The sequence below is a fragment of the Triticum urartu genome, chromosome 5A (assembly GCF_056163025.1).
Source record: "Triticum urartu cultivar PI428250 chromosome 5A, HENAU_Tu73, whole genome shotgun sequence".
Taxonomy (NCBI): Eukaryota; Viridiplantae; Streptophyta; class Magnoliopsida; order Poales; family Poaceae; genus Triticum; species Triticum urartu.
In genome coordinates, this window is record NC_141877.1 from 132,275,181 (window position 1) to 132,292,000 (window position 16,820).

The following is a 16,820-nucleotide window of genomic DNA, read 5'->3' on the forward strand; positions in this document are numbered from 1 at the left end:
TCACGGAGGGACACATCAAAAAACTACATGGAGCCGGATACTTAGCCGCGGATATCGTGCACCGACTGCTAGCCGCGGGTCAGATCGTACCTACCCCGGAACCTTAGAAAGGGTGGTTTTCCTCCCCCACTTCATCCGCGGACTGGGGTTTCCCCTCCATCCATTCGTCCGCGGCCTTATGTTCTATTATGAGCTGGACTTTCATGATCTGACCCCAAATTTCATCCTCAACATCTCGACATTCATCGTCGTGTGCGAAGCTTTCCTCCGCATCCGGCCCCACTTCGGCCTGTGGCTGAAGACCTTCAATATCAAGCCGAAGGTAGTAGGCGGCCAACAAGTGGAATGCGGCGGAGCCATGGTGGGAAAAATGCCCAACGTTACATGGCTCGAGGGCTCCTTCATTGAGACCATAAAGGGGTGGCAATCGGGGTGGTTCTACATTACCGAGCCGCGCGACACCAACTGGGTGGCGGCCCTCGAGTTTCGATCCGGAATCCCCACGCGGCTCACTTCCTGGAAGGAGAAGGGCCTGTCCTAGGGCACATCGGTGGAGCTGGACAGACTCTAGAAGTGTATCCGGAACATGATAAGCAAGAAACTTAAGCTTGTCAACATAGTCCAGGTCATGCTCTTCCGCCGGATCCTCCCGTATCAACAACGGGCTTTCAACTTATGAGAGTTCGACCCGGCCCAGCACTAGACTCTATGCGAGCTCTTCGACACGATGCATAAGGACGTCTGGAAGGTGCTGTTCAGGGGTGCCGAGGTCCCCTCTTCTCTTATCGAGGACCGCGGGCTAAGCGCGAAGCGCCCTGCGAATCCGGTAAGTCCTATACATCTGGTAGGGTATTCATTTCCCATAGCTTAACCATGTGCGGGGTCTGAGCTCCCATGCCTTTGACAGGAATGGGTGGAGACATCGGAGCATATTAACTGTCCGGCCCCTCTGCCCGAAGACCCTGCAGACGCTCTCCTGACGGAGATGCGGACTCCGGCTCCTTATGAGGTGCCGGAGAAGACCAAGAAGAAGGCCACGGGAACCCGAAAGAGTTCCCGGCGCCAGGTGGTATCGTACACATTGTCCGATAATGCTGAGACGCACTCCTCCCGTGAAAACGAGGAGGAAGATGAAGATTCTCCCCCTCCAGCCGGGGGAGACAAGAAAAGGAAGGCCGCCCCAACCGGGGAAGCCGAAGGGTCCAAGAAGGGAAGGACTCTCCTTCCGGACTGTTCCACCACCGCCGCCGACGGCGAAGACGAGTTGCTACTCAGGGCCAAGCCCCTGGCGAAGTCGCAAGTATTCGGATACCAGAGTAACTCATAGCATACTTTTGTTGCACTGCTTCTCCTAACGTCGAATATGATTATTCAGTCCGCCCCAAGCCCGTATCGACGTATCCTCGTCGGACGGTTCCTTGGACTCGTTGGATATGAATAGTGATACACTTCCAACCGCCTCCTCTCCTTGCCCTACAGAAAATGTCGAGGTATTGTCTCAAGAGGCACCGACCTGGGGGGAGATAGTACCAGAGGCGCCTCAAGGCGACCTTCCGGACTCCAGGCGCGATGGGAGCAAGACTCCCAAGGGCTCCAAGTTCGGCCTTCAGCCGAACGCCGTGCTGGAACCTCCAGTGGTTTCGGACTCCGGCAGGCGGCCCCCTTCCAAGAGGGGCAAGCCGCCCGTGCCGGTGACCTCTGTCCATCCAGAGGCACCGGACAACCTGCTGGGAGCGCTTCGCGGCGCTTCCATCAATGAAGAGCACCGCACTATTATGAGTGCGGTGATCAAGAAGGTTTAGTCCGCCAAGAGCGGACTGACTGAAGCCTGTGCCAGCCTTCTAACAGGCTTTGTGGTAAGTATTTAAAATATAGGAAAATATTACCGCATAGATAGTAGCCCCTGATGCTCTGTTTGGTGTTCACAAAGAAAACCAAATAGAGGATCAAATAATATCTGCAGGAGTTTGATACAAGTATGTCTATATGCGTATGCAGGCTTCACTGCTGACATCTGCCGCACTGACTGCAGAGGTCGCCACACTGAAACAGAACCTCAAGCGGTCCGAGAAAGAACTCGGCTTTGCCAAGAGGTAGCTCGAGGAGAACAAAGGTAAGTAATACCTTGTCTATATATATATAAGATGTGGTTGCAAAATGATAGGATCATCATGGATGTGCCAGGGGCCACGGCCGAAGTGGTGACCCTGAAGCGGGCGCTGTCCAAGGCCGAAAACAAAGCGGCTGAGGAGCGCACCGAGCAGGAGAAACAAGAGGCACGGGTGGGCGAGGTGCAGCAAGAGCTCCAAGCTCTCGTGAAGAAGCACGAGACTTTGGAGCTTGACTCGAAGACGCAAGAGTCCAAGCTTGCCGCGGCCCTCGAGAGCACAAAGCATGCCAAGGCTGAAGCCCAAAAGGCCCTCCAGGAAATTGAGGCGATGAGGAAGATAGCGGTGGGTAAGGCATTCAATATGCAAAGCAAACATGTGAAAGTAAATTACTTGTTACTTACCCGAGTCCGGAGCTCTCCAGGAGCATTCGCAGATTTGCCCTGCAGCGTGCCGGATGCCGCGAAGTATTACCTGGCCAAGGAGGGAAGCTCAACGGAGAAGTTGTTCTGGTTTCAGTATACTGGGACCGAACACCTGATGCCTGTGAGCGACCAGCTGAAGCAACTGGTCGAGCTACACAAGGTGGACGAACAGGCCATGAGGGGCCTTATAGTCCGGATGTGGCCTGGCGACTCCCTTCCCAATAGCTACTTCGGCCTGGTGAGGCGGCTTGTGGATGCCTGCCCACGGCTAGAAGTCATAAAGCGGTCCGTCTGCATCGAAGGTGCACGCCAGGCTTTTGCCCGTGCGAAGGTGCACTGGGCCAAGATGGACGCTGAGAAGCTGGTGAAAGAGGGGCCGCCGCAGGGCAAGGATCATCGCCACCCCGAAATGTATTATGAGGGTGTCCTAAAGGGTGCCCGTCTTGTGGCGGACGAGTGTGCAAAGGATGTAATTTTTGAATGAACTTGCTCGTGTGATCCTGTACTATGAAAACTTGTTCATATGCGCTATGCAACGCTTGTTTGAATTTAAAATATTACCTTCTGTGCAGCTGTTTATTAAATCTGAGAGATGGCCAGTCATCGGCTTCTGCCCCCATGCCACGAGTGCTGGGGTGTTCGGGATAAATCTAAGCACTCTTTTCCCCATTGTTGGGTCCTTCGAGGGAGGTGCTCAGCACAACGAACAAGGCAATCAGACTATAATGCTTTATCACTCTCACTTAGCCATAGAAGTCTACAATTTTAAATTTTGGGAAGGCCCCTAGTATTCGGAAGGCCGAATTCGGGGCGCTATACACGCCTTAAGCTGGACAAAGCCGACTCCTCTCTCTAAGCGGCATAAGTCTTTAGGGACTCGAGACCTCTCGAACAGCGACCAGCTCTCGCCTTATCATGACAGTCAGTTTTAGCTTTTTCTACTGAGGTGCTTGCCTAGATGAACCGGGGCACAATCGCAGTAGTTCTCCCAGCGCTACCTTAGCCGATATAGCGGAACGTAAGGTACCAAAACATGGGAGCCGGGCAAACCCAACTATTGACCCAAGACATGATTCGGAACTGATGCATATAATGCTATCAGATCGGGGTGCCGCACTGTCAAAAGTGTTCGGACTTCTCACGCCATATTATGGGGTATGCTTAAGCCCCTGGCGTATTGGCCGTACCAGAGTGTACGGGTGCTGAATGTCATGAATGAACATATATATAAAAAAGAATAGAGAATGCGGTAATAGTCTAGTGCTATGCATTGTTTACTCAAAAAGGTGCGTCGAAGCAAAATGATACAAGTTGTGTGATAAGCAAAAAGTAGGACTATTTGACATGTCCCCTCCAAGGGCAAGCTGAGTAATGGTATTTAAAGCAGGTATTTCACTCGTTATCAGAGACCACCTAGGAATTCCCTAATGCGATGTAGCTTTCTGCCTCCTTGGTTGTTGTATCGTGTGTCCGGCAATCGTACTGCCGGACGGGGTTTCCAGAGAGTAAAGTCCTGAAAGAGAGAAAAATAATAAGGCGGGAAGCCCCTAGTGCGGTTGAGCCGCGTTTTGGGGCATGCCGTAGTCGTGCCCCCCCATCTATGCCCATGGTATTTTCAATGTGTAATTATGTACGCGTGGCACGGATTTCGCCGTTTGGCGGGGACTAGGGTGGGGGCCGCATTGCTATGTGAGATCGGAGTGTGCCAGGCGGTCTTGTTGCAGATTACTCCGGGCACGCTTGGCGGTGTCCAGGCGTTTAATCACCGAACTGGTGGATTGCCTGAAGAGGTTGCTTTGTGCTTCTGCTGCGAGGGCCGTAGTGTGCTCCTCCGTGCGGAGAGAGCGCTCTGTGTTTCCATTGACTGTGATGACCCCCTGAGGTCCTGGCATCTTGAGCTTGAGGTATGCATAATGCGGTACCGCATTGAATCTCGCAAATGCGGTTCGCCCGAGCAGTGCATGATAGCCACTGCGGAACGGGACTATATCGAAGATTAACTCCTCGCTTCAGAAGTTATCCGGGGATCCGAAGACCACTTCCAGTGTGACTGAGCCTGTGCAATGGGCCTCTACACCTGGTATGACGCCTTTGAAGGTCGTTTTTGTGGGTTTGATCCTTGAGGGGTCTATACCCATTTTGTGCACTGTGTCCTGATAAAGCAGGTTCAGGCTGCTGCCGCCGTCCATAAGGACTCGAGTGAGGTGAAATTCATCGATGATTGGGTCTAGGACCAGTGCGGCGAATCCGCCATGACAGATACTAGTGGGATGGTCCCTGCGATCGAAGGTGATCGGACAGGAGGACCATGGGTTGAACTTTGGGGCGACTGGCTCCAATGCATATACATCCCTTAATGCACGCTTCCGCTCCCTCTTGGGGATGTGGGTTGCGTATATCATGTTCACCGTCCGCACTTGTGGGGGGAACCTCTTCTGTCCTCCGGTGTTCGGCGGCCGGGGCTCCTCCTCGTCATCGCTATGTGACCCCTTATCTTTGTTTTCGGCATTTAACTTGTCGGCCTGCTTGAACACCCAACATTCCCTGTTGGTGTGGTTGGCTGGCTTGTCGGGGGTGCCGTTTATTTGACACGAGCGATCGAGTATACGGTCCAAACTGGACGGGCCCAGGGTGCCTCTTTTGAATGGCTTTTTCCGCTGACCGGGTTTAGAGCCTCTGAATCCGGCATTGACTGCCGTATCCTCGGTATTGTCGCTGTTGATGCGGTGCTTGAGTTTGTTGAGACGTGACCTGCCATTGCCATCCTAGGTATCCGAAGTACCATGGTTCTTTGATATATTATTGTTGCGACCCAGCCAGCTGTCCTCTCCCACGCAAAAGCGGGTCATGAGTGTCGTGAGGGCTGCCACAGATTTCGGCTTTTCCTAGCCAAGGTGCCGGGCGAGCCACTCGTCGGGGATGTTGTGCTTAAAAGCTGCTAGGGCCTCTGCATCCGGACAGTCGACGATTTGATTTTTCTTTGTTAGGAACTATGTCCAGAATTGCCTGGCCGATTCCTCTGGCTGCTGAATTATGTGGCTCAAGTCATTGGCATCTGGTGGTCGCACATAAGTGCCCCGGAAGTTGTCGAGGAATGCGGCTTCCAGATCTTCCCAACAGCCAATGGATTCTGCTGGCAGGCTGTTGAGCCAATGTCGAGCTGGTCCTTTGAGCTTGAGTGGGGGGTATTTGATGGCGTGTAGATCGTCACTACGGGCCATGTGGATGTCCAGGAGGAAGTCCTCAATCCATACCGTGGGATTTGTTGTGCCGTCGTATGATTCGATATTTACGGGTTTGAAACCCTCTGGGATTTGGTGATCCATTACTTCGTCTGTGAAGCATAGGGGGTGTGCGGTGCCTCTGTACTAGGCTATGTCGCGACGCAGCTCAAATGAGTCTTCTCTGCTGTGTTCGCCCCGACCGGATTTACTTTTTCTGTATCCGGCGTGACAGTTATCATCTTGCGTGGTGGCGCGCCCTTCTTTGGGTGTGTCCACCATATATATATATATATATATATATATATATATATATATATATATATATATATATATATATATATATATATCATATGATGAGGTGGCTATCCAGTGCCCTGTGGGCAGTGGTTCTTGTTCATCTCCTACATCATCGTCCATACCGTCGATGTCTTCGGAGTCGAAGTCGAGCATGTCGGTCAAATTGTCGACAGTGGCTACTAAGTGGGTGGTGGGTGGGCGGCGAATTTCTTCGTCATCTGCATCCCAGTCCTACCGGACATAGTTCGGCCAGGACTCTCCTGACAAGGAGAGAGACCTTAATGAGTTTAGTATGTCGCCAAAGGGCGAGTGCTGAAAGATATCCACAGAAGTGAACTCCATGATCGGCGCCTAGTCGCATTCGATAGGCACGGGCGCCAGCGGTTCGAAGTCCGTGGCCGGGGAAGAATCCGGCAGTTCGGCGTCACGGCTCCCGTGAAGGGTAAGGTCGATACTCGGCTCGATCGCCGCTGAGGATGCGGCCTCCGTGGCAGGGTCTATCCACCCGTCCATGGATGGCGCAATTGGCTCCGAATTGAGGGTCAGAGCGGTTGCCGGTGCGATCTCCTGAACACTGTCTGATGGTAGAGCTAAATCATGCTCATCGTGGCTGTGTGGCGCACTCGGCAGGGGCTCGAATCCGTCCAAGATCAAGTCTCCGCGGATATCAGCCATGTAGTTTAAGTTTCCAAACCTGACTTGGTGGCCAGGGGCATAACTCTCGATCTGCTCCAGATGGCCAAGCGAGTTGGCCCGCAGTGCGAAGCCGCCGAATACAAAGCTCTGTCAGTGGAGAAAAGTCTCACCCTGGACTGCATCGCTATCGATGATTGAAGGAGCCGTCAAGCCTAATGATGAAGACACAGAGGAACTCTCAATGAAAGCACCAATGTCGGTGTCAAAACCGGCGGATCTCGGGTAGGGGGTCCCGAACTGTGCGTCTAGGCGGATGGTAACAGGTGGCAGGGGACACGATGTTTTACCCAGGTTCGGGCCCTCTTGATGGAGGTAATACCCTACGTCCTGCATGATTGTTCTTGATAGTATGATTAGTACAAGAATTGATCTACCACGAGATCGAAGAGGCTAAACCCTAGAAGCTAGCCTATGGTATGATTGTCGTTGTCCTACGGACTAAAACCCTTCGGTTTATATAGACACCGGAGGGGGCTAGGGTTACACAGAGTCGGTTACAAGGAAGGAGATCTACATATCCGTATTACCAAGCTTGCCTTCCACGCCAAGGAGAGTCCCATCCGGACACGGGACAAAGTCTTCAATCTTGTATCTTCATAGTCCAACAGTCCGGCCAAAGGATATAATCCGGCTGTCCGGATACCCCCTAATCCAGGACTCCCTCAAGGGGCTTATATTTTTGCCTCCTAACTTCTTACCTCAAGGGTAATGTCAACAATATATATATATATCTGGATCTCTCCAACACATAGAGCTTGCCAAAGGGAAAAGTGTAAAAAGGAAAGTGTAGCGACCTAACCTCAAACGGCCAAGTCTCTGTGCTTCAGTGTCATCCCTGGATCGGTAATGCTGACACACACAGTACTCGAGGATTTATAACAGAGTAGCAATAACACACTTATTACATCCAATGTCTCAAACCAGAACTTATTACAATAAATATGGTTAAGGCCATCTAATATGATAACAATGGAAGGCTTGGAAGATAAAGTGAGTCCATCAACTCCAACGGCATAGCTGAGCTGCACGGCAACGACCTAACGAACCTTACTCCTCGTCTGAAAAGTCTGCAACATAATACGTTGCATGCAAAAAACGGGTCAGCACATGGAATATGTTGGCAATGTAACACAGTAGAGCAAGAACAGAATAATGCTATCACTACATGCATATTTGGCTGGTGGAAAGCTCTATGGTTATAGTTTTGCGAAAAGCCAATTTTTCCCTACAACAAAGGAATAAGTTTTATTTTAACTATCATGGTAGTTGAAAAATCATTGAGAAGGTTCCTCCAACTCAATCCCAATTAAAGTAATTAACAACCCAACAATATAAATTAAGAGTGATGAGATACTTAAGATACTCCAAGTACTAGATACCCAAGATTGTCCATAACTGGGGACACGACTAACCATGATTAGTTTATACACTCTGCAGAGGTTTGCGCACTTTTCCCCACAAGACTCGATCACCTCCGTTGGATTTCTTGCACTACATGGTGTTTGAGAAACAGATGACCGAGACACAGTCTTTCAGAAACATTAACTCTCTACTCCGGGTAGACCATACCAAACCTACAAACCCACTACCTGCTGATCTACCTATTCAAGAGCTTCACGTAACTTACTCAACTATGCTAGAGCCCATAATAGCTTGTGGCTTTACACGGAAGTTTCTAGCATGAATCATCTCAGTTCCCTTTGAGCCTGGGTGGCGGTCCATAGGAAGATCACACGGGTACTCCAGGATTTCCAAAAATACAGGCAACACTGGTTACGCCAGGTGCCTCAATCCAACCAGATGTAATTTCAAGTTGCCACCTTAAGTAGAACCATTAATTAACAATCTCACATCTGTCATGGATTTCACTCACCCAAACCACATCTACGAGCATAGCATAGCAATATAAGCAACGCGTAGAAGTAACTCCCAAGGGTTTGAATATAACAGGGTAATAGGTTCTACCTCATCAACTACTTCCCAACCCACATGTTAATGACATCCTAACCATGCAATGTTTGAGGATTGAAACTAATGCATAAAAACTGGGTGATAAAGGGGTATGATCAAAGTGTTACTTGCCTTGCTGACGATCCGCGAAACCTAGAGACTCCAAATAACACGCTTCGCACTCTGGGTATTCTATCGCAAACAAACAATAGCATACATAAGCAATCAAGCTAAGATGCACGGCAAAACTCAAATAAGAGAGATTGACCAGAAAGTTCAACTTAAGAACTCCGGTTTGCAAAAAGAATGAAATCAAACAGAGCAACAAAACTCAAACGATGAAAGAAACAAGATCTGTTTACTAATCTGAACTAAGGTCAAATTTTATAGTATGAAAAACTGGTTCAAGTTGGTTAAGCGGAATGAGGGTCTCGAGACAAAGATCTAGGCGCTTGAATCGCCTGCTTCTGACTAACGAGCGAAAAGATAAATAGAAACGAAAATCGGATCAGAAATCGCGATCGAGAATAATCGCGGAAAAATCCGATAAAAAGAAAACTGACGAACAGACTAACGAATGAGCATTCGTTATCCGTAACTAACGAGCGAAAACCGTTCGTTAAAACGAACGTACGGACGAACGTCTGCTAAAAAGAGAAACTGGGAAAAATCGGCAAACCGATCTAAAAAAACGTACTAGGGTTTTAAAAAAACCGAACCGGTTTCTTAAAAAAACCGGCGGCGGCGGATTGGCGCAGTACCTCCGGCGAGGCGGGGCTTGGGCGGCGGGGCGACGGCTTGTGGGCAGCGAGGCGACGGCGGCGCGGCGCGGCTGCAGCGGCGGCGAGGCCCGGCGAGGCACGGGCGGCGGCGCGGCTTGGGGCGGGGCTCGGCGGCGGTGGTGGTTGTGGTTGTGGCGGGGTGTCCGGGGGAGGGAGTATATAAAGGGGTGGCGGCGCGGCTTGGAGGAGGGTCCAAGGCGGTGGCGAGGAGGAGTCCTGGCCGGACTCCTCATCCGAGGCGGCGGCGGCTCGGTCTCCGGGTGGGAGATGGCGCGCGCGGGGAGTGGGCCGGCCCGGCTGGGTTTCGGCCCAGTCGGCTGTTAGTTTTTTTAAATAAATAATTCCACCAAACAAAAAATAAATCCTAGAAAATAAAATAAAAATCTAAAATGCCAAAACAAAATTTCACTGTCTAACTAAAATATTTAGAACGAGATCAACATTTTCTTGGCCCTAAAATGCAATTTTTGAAAACGTGCATGTGACACCCCAAAATTTTGGCCTTGTTTTATTAAACTAAAATTTTTGCCAGGAATTAAAACTTTGATTTTTTTGGACTCCCTTTTGATTTTTTTAAAAACATTTCCTTTCTTATTATCATGGAGTTGTTCCCTAAAGTGAAAACATTTCAAATATGTTATTGGACTTGTTTAACCTCTCAAGAAAAACTTTTCTTTTACCAGTATGACTAATTACATAATTAATTTGCTTGATCTTTATTTTCTTGAAAAATGGTTTTTCAAGGTTATATGGCCATAATTGAACTACAACCATTTGATAAATTCACCTAAAATTCCAACCAAAATTTGGAGATGTTATGTGATGTTTTTAAATCACTTTTGTGCAAAAATATCTTTTATTCATGAAATATTTTGAGCTCTACACAAAATTTTTCTTCTCTGGTCCATAGTGCAATTTGCACTATAACCCATTTAAATATTTCTTTCTGGCCTCCACCAAAATTATGGGATGTTGGTAGTAGCACATGATTCAACTTTATGCAAAAACCTAGTGCCGTTCTTCGAAATATGTGTTATTTGCATATTTTTGGAAATAGGATTTTTGGGAGAGAAGGAAGCTTTCAAAAATTTTGGAGAGCACCCCCACCTCTCCACACCATTAAAGGCAAGCATTCTGAACCCCAGAATAATATTTTTGGTGTGTTAGTTGACACGTTTATAACACCACCTTATATCGGAGAACTTGTTATTTCATTTGATATGATCATTTGCATGAATGCATATTAGTGATTTCCTTGCTGTTGGAAATGAATATACTCGTGATGGTAATCACCCTCATGTGCCTTGCATGCATACCGGAAAGAAATTCGGGAAAAGCCTCTGCCTTGGGTAGGCGTGAGCTTATCGCCGGTCTCCGTCGGGACGGTTACGTCCGGTATGGCATGGTAAGATATATTGAGTGGTGATTTTGTTGGTTGAAATATATTTGTTATACATGTCATGCAGGAAATTTATAAACCTCCTGAGTCGACCGTAGATCAAGTCTTGTTCCAGTAACCCCCATACTTGCTATGTACTACCACTTGTCCCTGCCGCAGGTAGGGTATGGTTCAGTAAGTCGTCAACCCCTTTCAAGCACACACCGTACGGAGAGGCCATGGTGGAAGATATCGGTTGTAGCCGGTAGGCATGCCACCTAGTCCGGGGGCATGGGTGTTTCCGGTTAAGACCGAGAGGGGAGGCCACCCCTTAGAGCGCGCGATATAAATTTGATCCCATGCCACTCGAGGTTGTAGCCTCCCCACTTAGAGTTTTGCTTAACAAGTGCCGTGGGTGATTCCAGACACCGATGAGTTAAGCTGGTGTGTGCAAGTTAGGCGTGTTTTCAACTGAAAGGCCGTAGACGGAATTAGTCCCGATGGACTAAAGGAATCCGTTACTCATGGGTAAAGAGTACACCCTCTGCAGAGATTAAAACCTATTCGAATAGCCGTGTCCATGGTTAAGGATTATAGTCTGGGATGGGTCAAGTGTTGGTCTTAGTGTCGGTCTTCGGAGGAGATATTGTTAAACCAAACTTGGATATCGACTGGTTACTTGTGAGGACCATGATTATTATTTTGTGATGGACTAACCTGTTGCATTATTTGTATTATTAAGTATCCCTGGGACGGTTCTACCCCCTGGATATTCATTGTGATTATTTATCTTGTAAGCCCTTTATGTGGTGTCGCTCAGACGCCCGACTGTGGCATTTCTTTTAAAGCCCTTTATGTGGTGTCGCTCAGACGCCCGACTGTGGCATTTCTTTTAAAGCCCTTTATGTGGTGTCGCTCAGACGCCCGACTGTGGCATTTCTTTTAAAGCACTTTATGTGGTGTCGCTCAGACGCCCGACTGCGGCATTTTATTCCCACTCTATTACTGCTTATTCATGTTGCATGATAATAACCTGCTTGCATGCATAAAAGATGTTTTATTTATGACTGGCGATGTGATCGTAGAATTTTTCAGTGCATGATTATCAATTATATTATACCTGTGTTCTTAATGTTTGCGAGTACATTCAAAGTACTCACTGGCTTGTCCCTGGCTATTGTCTTGGCCAGATTTCTGCTTGGAGAGGAGCGTGACGATGACAGCCTCGAGACCTAAGCAACGGTAATAGCAGCCTCGCGAAGATAGGAGTTAACCTGGTCAGCTGTTCCTGTGGGAAATGGAGTCCCCTATACGCTGACGATCCATAACCGCTTCCGCCATCAACCACTAGAAACCTTTTGTTGTACTCACAGGCCAGAATGGTCTTGTACTACATATTTTGTACTCTGCTTGGAATTTCTGTATCAAGTTGGAGCCTCATCAGCTAACAGTATTCCTGGGGCTGATGAGCACGACGGTCTTTTTCTGGAATTTAAAACCCGGAAAACCCGGTCGTGACAGACTTGGTATCAGAGCCAGGCTGACCATTGGCTAATCCTATCTTAGCCGGGTCTATAAACTTAGGCAAACCAATCCACCAAACCATAACCACACCCCAGCCAAGCTTCCCGTGCAAGATAGCCACACAGTGACCCAACACCTTTTGGCAGTCGGTGCCCAACCTATCAACCTAACTTGTCGCTCATGCACCAGTGATCGAATCTTAAATAGTCCTTTCTCGCAAGCGTGCAAAGGAAGAATCCGTCCTCTTTTTCCTATAAAAAGGGGCACGCTAGCCCCAACACAGCACAGCACAGCCTCTACCCCAAACCAAGCTACAATGCCTGGCCCTGTCGTGCACAATGAGACCACAGCAACCAACCTTGGGGGCTTGGTGACCATACTTGCAAACCTCACCCGTCGTGCCCATGCGTTAGAAGAGCCCCCAGAATATGTTGTGTACCAAGGACCCATGAGCGGTGAGAACCGTCAATTCTGGGCCACTATACACATCTACGGTAGGGGTCTAGAGCCCGAGCGCCCCTACAGGTTCACCGGAAGAACAACTTCCTTTGAGCTTCAAGCCATCCAACTAGCTACTCGAGAGGCTATAGTTCATCTCCGGCACTTGTCGCCTAGAGTTAACTGTCGCTCGTTCCACTTCTACCCCAGACGTGAAGGGTATGGTAGACCACCCCAAGTTGCCAACGGAGATCACGAGACGGATCCTGCATTGTTGCACCTAGTGCACTATGTAAGGGCACTAGAGGAACTGTGCGATCAAATCCTATTGATCTAATCGCAGCTCGTGGAGAGCTGGTTCGTCGAGCCCCGGCGAGAGAAGAAAACGAGCCCAACGCCGACAACCCAGTCGTGCTGTTTGGACACCCGATCGAGTCCCTGAGGCCTGCCCCAGCCATAGGCCAAGGTGCTGCGATAACCCCAGAGGTGCTTCGTCGCATATTGGGAGCACACTCCAACGGGATTGTGGCCAACAATCCCCGAGATGGTCCTCATCGCTACCCCGAGCCTGCAGCCCCTCAACCCACTCCAGCTAATTTCGACGACGAGACCCGTGGAGGAGCCTCAAGGCACGCCCGCTTGGATGTAAACGAGGTAGACTAAGTCACCCGAGTCGTATCGAGTCCCAGTGTACCCTCGCTTTGTAATCGTGATGTAATAGTAGCCTTGCCTGGATACACCAGTATGCAGTATAAGATTTCTATCCCGGACACAGTTACCAAAAATCACCCCGTCAACCCCACAGTAACACATCACTATAGTGAAATGTGTGAATCTGTGGCTTGACCCCGACCCTTGGGACTGAGCTGAAAATTTTCTTTACCATTCACCTCGGTAAAAATGACCCAGCTCTGGTGCTATAAAAAGGCCACCGCGTGACCTTGCCAAGCATCTCTCACCTTGTGCACCACCCTCACAACCATTTCCTAGCCATGCCGAGCCCTAGCATTTATCTGAGAACCCCAGATGCAACCCCGGGTAGTTTTGTCAAGATATTGCGGGATTTTACCTGCAGTACCATGGGCGCTACCCAGCCACCCCAGTACGAGCTGTTCAAATCAAGAATTACCCCTTCCACCTCAAGATATTGGGCAGCAGTACACATCCCTCCCGTAAACTCAAACCAAGATCCAACGGAAGTCTCCTTCGTGGGGAAATCTATGCCAACCCCACATATGGCCATAGAAGCTGTTGCATACGAAGCGCTTGCCTGCCTTTGATTCGCGGTACCTTATGCCAGCGAACGAGGGTATTATTACTTCCCGAGCCGTGCAGCACCCGGAGGAGTGACATCTTTTCCCGGTGGACGCATTGAGAGAGACCCAGTCCTGGCCAACCTTGTCCAGTACGTCATCGCTCAAGAGCATTGATCCCAACGTGTGATGGGTTATCTTCAGAGCCTCGCAGATTTAAATCCTCAGATCGCCATCGGCAGAGCACTAAGGCCCGACCAGGAGAGACACGTACATCGACTGGTCAATCCACTTCCCCCGATAGAAGAGGAGTGTATCCCAGTACCAGAGACGTTTTCTAGGGACCCCGTCCAGTTACCGTTTCCATTTTAGAACATCGCTGCGGTGTTCATTATTGCAACATTTATTTATGTGTGTGACTTATGCGTGATACCCTGAGTTTGTACGACGAGTCAATTATTTGGTTTCTACTAATGTGTGTAGTTTTTGTTGTGGTTTATACTCCTTTAAATTAACTGTTTTTCCCTCGCAAAATCCTAGAGTAAGATTTCTATTCCCTGAGTTACTACATCTACACTTTCTCACGGCGTGGATTTATTAATTTCACACAGCACCACGGCAGCAGACTCACAACCATAATCATTCGGACACATACACTATTTGCAAAACTTTGCAACAGTGTTGCATCCAGCTAATCACCCCCTAACAACGGTTAGCAACCGGCACACCCCATCTACTCCTCGTGATCACCAACACCACGGAGAGCCAACACCCGAGCAGCAGCGTCGCGACGATCGTCGAGGATCATCGCGCACAGGAGCACGGAGAGCCCCAGCAGTGTCGCCAGCCCTCCGCATATCAGGATCGCAAACCAGTCCGGCATCGCCTCCGTCATTAGAGCCTAACCCGAGCTTTTGTAAGCAGTAATGGAGGGAGAAGGAGGAGGAGAAGTGAGGCCAGGTGTGAGGAAGAAGAGAGAGGCACCGGCCGTTTTATAGCTCGAGCTCGGTGTACGATGGGCGAAGTCCACCAACGCCGCTCGTCGCCGATCGCCGGTGTTCGGAGTTGAATCCGCGAGCAGTGCCGACAGCACGCTGGCCCACGAGGTGAGTGCACGCTGCACCGGCAGCTAGCACACCGCGCACTACCGCGGTACGGCCTAGATGCCCTACGCGTTAGGCGTCGCCGGTGGAGAAAGCGCGCGGGAGAGAGAAGAAGAGAGAGCCAGAGGGAGAAGAAGAGGCTGACAGTGGGCCCCGGGTCCACCTGTCGGCCAAAGGGAGCACTGTGCTCTTGGGTACGACCAGCGTATTTTTTTTAATTTAGAAGTTATTCTAAATTTATATCCAGCGTAGAAATCTCACGTTTTTGTCCCGAGCAGTAGATTTTTCCACGCAGCACCAGTGTTCACACTGTGGTTTTTCACCACTTATTGCCCTCTCACTGTAGCCACATTTTTATTGCGTATAGTTTTTCTTAATACAGCTTTTAACAAATCTCGAGGACGAGATTTTTATTAAGGGGGGTAGTGTTGTGACACCTCAAAATTTTGGCCTTGTTTTATTAAATTAAAAATTTTGCCAGGAATTAAAACTTTGATTTTTTTTGGACCCCCTTTTGATTTTTTTAAAACATTTCCTTTCTTATTATCATGGAGTTGTTTCCTAAAGTGAAAACCTTACAAATATGTTATTGGACTTGTTTAACCTCTCAAGAAAAAAATTTCTTTTACCAGTATGACTAATTACATAATTAATTTGCTTGATCTTTATTTTCTTGAAAAATGGTTTTTCAAGGTTATATGGCCATAATTGAACTACAACCATTTGATAAATTCACCTAAAATTCCAACCAAAATTTGGAGATGTTATGTGATGTTTTTAAATCACTTTTGTGCAAAAATATCTTTTATTCATGAAACATTTTGAGCTCTACACAAAATTTTTCTTCTCTGGTCCATAGTGCAATTTGCACTATAACCCATTTAAATATTTCTTTCTGGCCTCCACCAAAATTATGGGATGTTGGTAGTAGCATATGATTCAACTTTATGCAAAAACCTAGTGCTGTTCTTTGAAAAATTTGAGTGAATCAACCTCTTTTCCATTCTGGTCCAGCCTTGTGATTTCTACTGCAACCCTATTTATTTTTGCTCCAATGACCTTGTGCTTTCTCCTGCTTATAGTACTCCCTACCAAACCCCTAAGTCCAGGAGCATGCACCCATTGGCATATTTTTGGTTCATGAAATAATGTCATTTATTTCCTGTCCAGAATTGAAGTTTTGCAAAACTTGCACTAACAAGTTTATGCTTTTCACAAACTAACCTCACCACTCTCTCTTGCATCTAAGGAGACCCTGATCTGGAGAATTTGGCCACCCCAAGAAGAGCCTAGGTACCTGTGGCATTTTGTCAAACACCTGGAGCGCATGGCCAAATTTGACATGATCTTGAATTTGCTTTGTGAACTTGGTCTCCTGACCTAACCACCATGCCCATTCACCCTCTATCTAACCCTAACCTAGCCCTGTTTCTTCCCAGCCTCAACCGCGACCTCTAGCGTGCTCTGGCATTGTGTCGAGCACATCCCGTGCGTGCCCAGAGTGCGAGCAGAGCGTGCGTTTGGCACGCGTTTTGCACGTGCCTCGCCCGAGCCGACGCGTCGCTCCCCTGGCCTTGCCACCACTGCAGAGCCATGCCACGCACGTCCCTCCTCACCGCTACGCGCCAAGCCGCCCCTCGCC